Raw genomic sequence first — 8,943 nt, 5'->3', positions numbered from 1 at the left:
TCAAAATTCAAAACTTTATTTCCCTGTTAAATTCCATTTAAATCGGACCCACCTGTAGTTGCTATTAAATGGATCTTAGGGCTCTAGATATTTGGTTTTTGTGACGATTCGTCTGGTTGGCCGAAACTTACATACGATCTCTTATGCTTAGGGTTATTGTCAAGAATGCGACTCAGATAATAATTCATGTCAAATAATATTTTCTTTTATAGTTTTTATGCTGTATTTCGAACATGTAAATGCTATTTCAAGACCCTGCTTAAAAACTCTTTCAAAATTTACTTCTTGAGTTAATAATTTTCAAGCTCTACAATTTTTACTTCTACTTCTTGTTGAAATCATCACTTCTGATCCGCACATTGGCTAAGTCATAACACTTTTCTAATTGAATCTTTTTTTAAATATTGGACGAATATCTTAAAAATGCTGATACTTTTATTATAAAAATTTCTTTTAAACTTGAATGAGCAATCCGATTTTAATGAAATCAATAGTAAAGTCAATTCCTTTAATTCTCTGATTACAGTTGCAGCTATTATTCCATTCATTATTTGTTGTTGGTGTAATGAGCCTACATCAACAAATAAAATCTTACATTAAAAAAAATATACTCTATTCATACAATGCGGATAAGCGGATGTCACAAATTTGGTCACATAAATGAGAGAAGAATAACAACAAACTACTAGTTGATAGTATAACGAACTGACAGAGTGAGTGTGTGACTAACTAGCAGACTAGCTAACCCACTACGCAAACAAATGAGTAAGCAAACAATGAGTCAGAGACAACGAGTAATTGTAAGTTAATGAATGATCAGTTTGTTAGTATAAATTAATAAAAAGAGAACCAACTCATGTGATGGCGTATACTTTTGTGTCGCATTGTATTTCCTTTTGTAAAAAAAATTTTATGAATGAAATTTAATTGTTGTTTATAAATGTATATTTTTTTCTTTTCGTACATTTTAGCGTAGTTGTGTTTGCTGTAGTAAATATTTAATTAAGTTTTTTTTTCTCTATTATAGTAAAACCATTAATAGTAATTTTTAAATTTAATTATATACTCACACAGGCAATTAAACGCTTACACATACATACATACTTATTTATATATATAATTGTTACTATTTTAAAAAAATATTTTATATTTGCACTAGATTTTTTAAAAATACTTCGGAGCTTCCCATATCTTAGCAAACCAATTTAAATTAGCCATTTTGTTTATAAAGGATATCGATATACTCGTTCCCTGGTGTTTGGTAATAATACTTTGCAATATGTTTTAAGTTTTACATTAAAAAGCATTGAAATATTATCCACTTAATCAATTGTTCAATTCCCATTCGAGACTGTTTTTAGCTTAATAATTAAACCTATTTTAAGATATAATATAAAAATATTTATTTACTTTTGATGGCAAAGCCATATGTAGGTTTTTAAATTATTAAATATCTAATGTTTACTTATCAATTGAGTAATTTTTTATGCATATTAAACTGCAGCTTTTGTTTAGATACTTTAAGTTGATCTGAAAACCTTTTGAAACTGAGAATTTTTGAATTGCAATGTTTAAGTGAGTGTTATGCAAATCCTTTAAACCACGTGACGAGGTGGCCGAGTGGTTAAGGCGTTGGACTGCTAATCCAATGTGCTCTGCACGCGTGGGTTCGAATCCCATCCTCGTCGATTAAGTACTTCTTTTATATAATTTATTTGGACTGGCCCATAGAACCCAGAGAAAATAAGATAATATAATTGGATAATATTTAGATCTCTTGAAGATTTTGCTTTTTTTGAAAAAAAAAATCTGAAAAAAGTTACTAATTCCGGTAGGTTAGTATTCTAGTATGTTAGACCTGAAGTAGTGGATACGAGTAAACCTAAGGCACCGGTAGCGCACAACAGACCCGATAGAGGCCTAGGAGTATTTCTTTGGATTTGATATAAATATATTTGCATATACATTCTTTTTTCAAACTAACTACTAATTCAGATTAAAACAAATATTTAAATAAAGAGTAAGTAGGAAGTTCCTACTAGGAACATCGATCTAGATTTTAGAAAAACTATAACGAACGAATATACATACATATCGCTCATTTAATACAAGACTGGCTTAAAACAAAACTTCGTCATTAACTCCATAACTGAACACGGGGATGACATTGGACGCAAGCACTTCCACGTTTGCTTACTAATGGAGAGTTGAAGAAGTATTTTCAATTTCGCAAGTTAAGGATCAGAGACTTCGGTTATTTAGTTATTTAGTAAGTTAGTTAATTAGTTAGTTAGTTAGTTAGTAAGTTAGTTAGGTAAGTAGGTAGATAGTTAGTTAGATAGATAGATAGATAGATAGATAGATAGATAGATAGATAGATAGATAGATAGATAGATAGATAGATAGATAGATAGATAGATAGATAGATAGAGAGAGATAGATAAATAGATAGATAGATAGATAGATAGATAGATAGATAGATAGATAGATAGATAGATAGATAGATAGATAGTTAGATAGATAGATAGATAGATAGATAGATAGATAGATAGATAGATAGATAGATAGATAGAAAGATAGATAGATAGATAGATAGATAGATAGATAGATAGATAGATAGATAGATAGATAGATAGATAGATAGATAGATAGATAGATAGATAGATAGATAGATAGATAGATAGATAGATAGATAGATAGATAGATAGATAGATAGATATATCTAAAGGTAGTTAGTTAGTTAGTTGGTTCTGTCCTTATCTCACTTATAAACCACGTAGGTTGTTTGAAGAGTAAATTTGATAAAGCTACACCTGTTGCTTAGTTGACCTACAAAACAACTGCTAGGATTGACCTATTATGTAACCAGTAAGTATCCATCAGATACGTAGGATGTTAGAACAGTCAATTTGGCAAAACTACTCATGTTGCACAGTTGTTGTAGGTCGTTATTGAGTGTGAATAATGTGTGAAAAATGTTTTCATTTATATCTGATTGCTGCTGCTGCCACCACCACCTTTTACAAAGTTGCTGTTTTCATAGTTTTTTATCTGTTTGAATATTTTTTGTTTTGTTTTCGTGTTCACTTATTTATAAAGCATTTGTTCTCATTTTCATTAGTTGTTGCTTTTTTATATTTTTTGCTAAACAATTTAGTATGTCATTGCCAATTGTCAATTGAAAACAATAATAACAATTACGTTGTTGTTTTGTTATTTGCTATTTTTTCTACTTATTTATATGAAAAAATAAAAGCCAAGTGATTTGCCGTCGTCGGCGTCGTCGTCATCGTATGAAATAACTAACGTAACGCACTTGTTATTACCTCAGCTGATTTCCCGGAAATGCAATGTGATGTCAACCAAGTTTTTTAATGGTTTAAATGGCTTCATATGCCAAACACCCAATGATAGATGAATGACATTAACAGATTTTTAGAAGAATGTTGGAATACTTGGACGCTAACAGGGCGATGTTTTAAAACTAAAACTATGGCAAAAAGAAGACAAATTTCTTAAACAGCTGATGTTGCATGTACTACCCAGACAATGAAAATCTTTTATAAACTTTGCAACATTCCTATGGTACATGAAAAAATTCGAAGTTTATTGTGACCACTGATTATTGTCATTATTCTTGGGAATTTCAAACTCATTGAATTTAAAATAATATTTACGATAGGTTTGCCTAGAAACCTACAGTACAAAGACTTAAAAAAAAAAAAACTTTTTATTTTAATTCATTCAGCTCTTCCATTTGTGGTCTCTTTAAATGTTTCTAAAAATAGTACCACGCGTAAGTGAACATGTGCGAAACCTGCTTTGAATATTAAATGCTTAAAAGCTAAAAAAACTAAAGTGTTTATGCTAATTACACGTTTACTTATTCCTCATAAAGTAGGAAAAGTAAACCCTTTAATAATATTAAAAAAAGAAAAAACCCGGCATAATTTAGGCTGGCGGGCATGCGCAGTAAAATCAAACACCAGACGCCAGACTCAGAAATCGAATAAGCTAAAAATAGCTTAAAACAAATATTTAAAACACAAACAAGTGAAACTTTATATAAAAAACATATTAAATAATTAGTAATAAAAATTTATTAAAAGTTTTTCGCCAAACGCCTTTTATAGTTTTCCAAATGTTCTCGTAATTTTATTTGACGACACAATAAAATAAAAATTAATATTAATAATATTTTTTACAAAAAAAAAATAATAAAAAAATCTAAAATATGAAACTAATTTGTATGTCAATCACATACAAAACAAAAAATTTGTTGTCTATGAGTCACATATTGCGAATGTGACACTAAGTTCATAAATGACAATGCCACTGACTACATATATGAATGAATGTATGAATGAAAGATTGACTGACTGGCTCATCGTTTTTAGTTGACAAAATCATAAAATTTTTTATTTTTTTTTAAATTTTTTAGCATACATTTACAATCAAAAAATAGAGGAAGAAATAACTCAATACAACAACATTTAAACAAAAATATTTTGTATCTGTAAAATTGCAAATGTACATATGTATGTATAAATCTAGTAGATAGCTTATACATACAAATATACATCGTAAACCAAACGGATGTCTGCTAAAATACCAACAACAACAGCAAATCGTAGCATAAATATACATATTCACATTTCTATATACATCCATACATACCAACATCCGAGTATTGTTCCGATACTTATTATGTATGTGTGTGTGTGGAAAGAAACCAGATACAAAAAACTAGTAAATGTATGGCACGCTTATTGCTCGTATTATCATTATTAAACTGCAAATGATTGCCATACATAGATTTTGATCAGCTGCGTCATACTTACTGCATATGTATATTCATATACATATATTTATATATTTAAAATTATTATAGATACAATCAAAAAATACTCTTAAAGACAAAAGTACAAAGTCGAGTCATGTCTATAAGAATGAAGTTGAGTGTACATATGTCAGAATAGTAAAAGAATTTAAATATGTATTTGATTGAGAAAAGTTTTTCGGTAGAGATGGAAACTTGTATGATTATCTCGTTATGGAAATAGTATTCTATAGTCTAGTGTATAGTCTAGTCTATAGTCTAGTGTATAGTCTAGTCTAGTCTATAGTCTAGTCTATAGTCTAGTCTATAGTCTAGTCTATAGTCTAGTCTATAGTCTAGTCTATAGTCTAGTCTATAGTCTAGTCTATAGTCTAGTCTATAGTCTAGTCTATAGTCTAGTCTATAGTCTAGTCTATAGTCTAGTCTATAGTCTAGTCTATAGTCTAGTCTATAGTCTAGTCTATAGTCTAGTGTATAGTCTAGTCTATAGTCCATTCTATAGTCTAGTCTATAGTCTAATCATCTCTAATACTTTTTTGGATGCTATCAAAACTCTGCTTTCAATACGCTATTTATCCACTAAATATTTATTAAGAAATTATACACACACAGTCATACTTTTAAATGTAAACATTTTTTTCTTCTTCTCATTTTAAATATTTGTGGCCGTTACTACTGTGCCGTTTTGTCGGTGATTGGGAAGAAGTCGGCTTGTAACAACAACAATGACGACAACAGCAATAACAACTGCTAACTGCAACAACTTTTAGTAAAAATCCGCACAACAGACATATACTGCATACATAATGTATTGCGGGTAATGTGCATGAGAAACAAACTGCTCTTTACACAGTTCCACACACAGCACACTGTAATGCAATTGAATGCACAATACTGCACTGACTGCAGTGTGGAAGTAAAGCACATCCGTTTGGGCTGTAGCAAGAAAAAAAAACTAAAAAAACAACAGCAACAAAAGCTTTGCTTTATATATTTACGTACAACAAACAAAAACCGGATGTTGTGGGAATTTTTAAGTAAAATGCAAAAAAAAAAAAAACAACAAAATACGAAAAACACTAGTGTATTACAACAACAGCCATCATCAACAATGACTTCTATCATTTGCTGCTAGTAAATGGGTCTGACGAGACTTTGTTCAGTGACAGACAAACCCAGAGACACTGACTCAGTCATATACTGGATGGTCGGCCGGACGGACGTATAGTTGCTCTATACACTTTAGGAAATAAATTTGTTTGTAAGTGATCAAAAGTGTTGGTTTGACTATATATGTATTACTTTTTTTTAGGTTAAGTTGAAAATATTTAGATAACGGACGTACTTCCTTTATATTTAATTTTTTGTTTTAGAGAAATTTGATATAGTTTAGTTTAAGATTTGGTATAAGAAATGTAATCAGGACTTTAATTTGAGGACTAGCTTTATAATCAACAGGGTTTGATTAGGAGTTATCCCACCTTGGGATATTAGCAAAAGTTTTTTACATCAAAAAAGTGATTAGTGATTTTAATATTTATGTTTAAATTAAAGAGTAATAAAATGTTCGATTTGCATAGTGTTTGTCATTATTTCTTTTTTAATGTGGGGTTTTTCCCAAACCAACGCCTATGCATTATATGTTTTACAATTCATTTACTATCATTCATATAATTTGTTTGACATATGTTAAACCCTCCCTCTCTTTTTTAAAGTGTTTTCCTCAGACCAGGGTTTTTATGCAAATCAAATATTAATCTGCTTTTGAATTACTCGCAATAAATATGAAAACAATAAAGTAACTAAAACGCCTCTATTCGCATAGACTTTAATTTGTAACGTAAATGTGCGACAATACTTGATAATAGGGTTCTAAATTTTCCAAAGTTTTTAAGTCCAGGTTCACTTGCTACTTGCAAAAAAAAGTTATCACAATTTTAAAAAGAAAATTTGTCAAAAATTTTCAATGAAAAATAAAATTTTTGTCAAAAATGTTCAATGAAAAGAAAATTTGTCAAATATTTTTTATAAAAAGAAAATTTGTCAAAAACTTTTTATAAAAGAGAATTTGTCAAAAAAATTTTTTATAAAAATAAAATTTAACAAAAATTTTCTATAAAAAGAAAATTTCTCAAAAATTTTTTATAAAAAGTTAATTTCTGAAAAATTTTCTATAAAAAGAAAATATCTCAAAAATTTCCTATAAAAAGAAAATATCTCAAAAATTTCCTATAAAAAGAAAATTTCTCAAAATTTTTCTATAATAAGAAAATTTGTCAAAAATTTTCTATAAAAAGAAAATTTGTCAAAAATTTCCTATAAAAAGAAAATTTGTCAAAAATTCCCTATAAAAAGAAAATTTGTCAAAAATTTCCTATAAAAAGAAAATTTGTCAAAAATTTCCTATAAAATGAAAATTTGTCAAAAACTCTCTTTGAAAAGAAAAATTGTCAAAAATTTAAAAAAAAAAGGAAATTTGTCAAAAATTTTCTATAAAAAGAAAATTTCCAAACATTTATTATAAAAAGAAAATTATCTATAAAAAGAAAATTTGTTAAAAATTTTCTATAAAAAAATTCTATTAAAAGAAAATTTGTCAAAAATTTTCTGTAAAAGAAAATTTAAATGTTTTTAAAAAGAAAATTTATGACAATTTTCTATAAAAAGAAAGTGTATCAAAAACTTTATTTAAAATGAAAATTTATGGCAATTTTTTATAAAATAACAATTTTACAAAAATTTTCTAAAAAAAAAAATTACCAAAATAGTTTTCTAAACAAAGAAAAACTCCGTAAATTTTCCAAGGAATTATATCGATAAAAACCCTAAACACTTACAACACACAAGACTGTCATAAGTACGTCCCTCCGTCCGTCTGTCACTCATGTCATGACATAAATGTTTGTAAAACTCATATCCAAACGCATGTCAAATATAAATATTATTTTTTCTTCATTTCTCGTTTCATTTGTTGTGTGAGTAAGTTGTTGTTCAATGTCTTAAAGAACTAATTGCTGCACTCCTCAGTCAGTATATTCATATAAAATAAAGTTCGTTCTATAATTAAGTCTTTATTAATGACGGGCGTAGTTTTAGTTTGAAATTAAATTTGAAAATGCAATTGAAACAAAGAACAAAACAAAAAAAAAAAAAAAAACAGAAAATAAACTTATAATGATAATTTTATAATTAATGACAACAATTTACATTGACTTGCAGTTAAAGTAGTTTTGTTTTTTTGCAGAATTTTTGTTTGTTTTATTTTTTCTTCTTAATTGTCAGTTTAAACTGGTTTGAAGGTGTTCTAGGTGGGTTTTCTTAGTAAAAATAGTTAAATCCGCTTATGTGGGTTTAACTAGTAAAATAAAAACTTGTAATAACATCTTTAAACAAAGTCTAAATTAATTTGAAACTAAAGTAAATAGAATTGCAGCCAACTGAATGAAGTAAAAATAAATACCTTTGGCTGGGAAAATAACTAAGATTGTCCCCTTGTATCTTGTATCTATTTTTAATCCAGGTCACTGTAACTAACATTTTTATAAATTTTATTTTCTTTGTGCTTTTGATTTATTTTTTATCTGCTATTTTTCTAAAAATAGTAAAAATTTATATTTCTCAGTTCTAGTCTTTTCATATTTTCATTATCGTTCGTCGTCGAATACCTTTAGAAGTTCAATGTCAGTTTTATGTTTTTTTTGTTTTACCGGAAGGTTAAAACTACCTTTTTACTATTTTTGCTCTATAATAGTTATTTTTAACATTTTCAAGATAAATTAATTTTTAATTTAATAGTAGAATTTATTGATAGATAATGAATGAATGTTGAAAATTAACAACAAATATTGGGCGTACGTATTGATAACATAGAACATTACTTTTATAAGTGTGCAAAAGGACTTTGATCATTTCGGTTTATTTATGTTTTTTAGATATAACTGAAATTGTTGTTGAATTCTATTTTACTTTAAATGTTTTACATTAGCAAAAAAGCATCCTGAACTAGAACTGAAATAGAACTGAACTAGAACTGAACTAGAACTGAACTAGAACTGAACTAGAACTGAACTAGAACTGAACTAGAACTGAACTAGAACTGAACT

The 8,943-nt window shown here is 27.8% G+C and overlaps 1 non-coding gene across 1 annotated transcript; it reads left to right on the top strand.

Annotated features, from left to right (window-relative positions):
- The first annotated feature begins 1,606 nt into the window (after positions 1-1,606).
- Positions 1,607-1,688, top strand: Trnas-gcu. The gene has a single exon. It is a non-coding gene; the product is annotated as a tRNA-Ser (tRNA).
- The last annotated feature ends 7,255 nt before the right edge of the window (positions 1,689-8,943 follow it).

Source organism: Lucilia cuprina, chromosome 5, assembly GCF_022045245.1.
Source record: "Lucilia cuprina isolate Lc7/37 chromosome 5, ASM2204524v1, whole genome shotgun sequence".
Lineage (NCBI taxonomy): Eukaryota > Metazoa > Arthropoda > Insecta > Diptera > Calliphoridae > Lucilia > Lucilia cuprina.
This window is presented reverse-complemented; position numbering and strand designations above follow the sequence as displayed.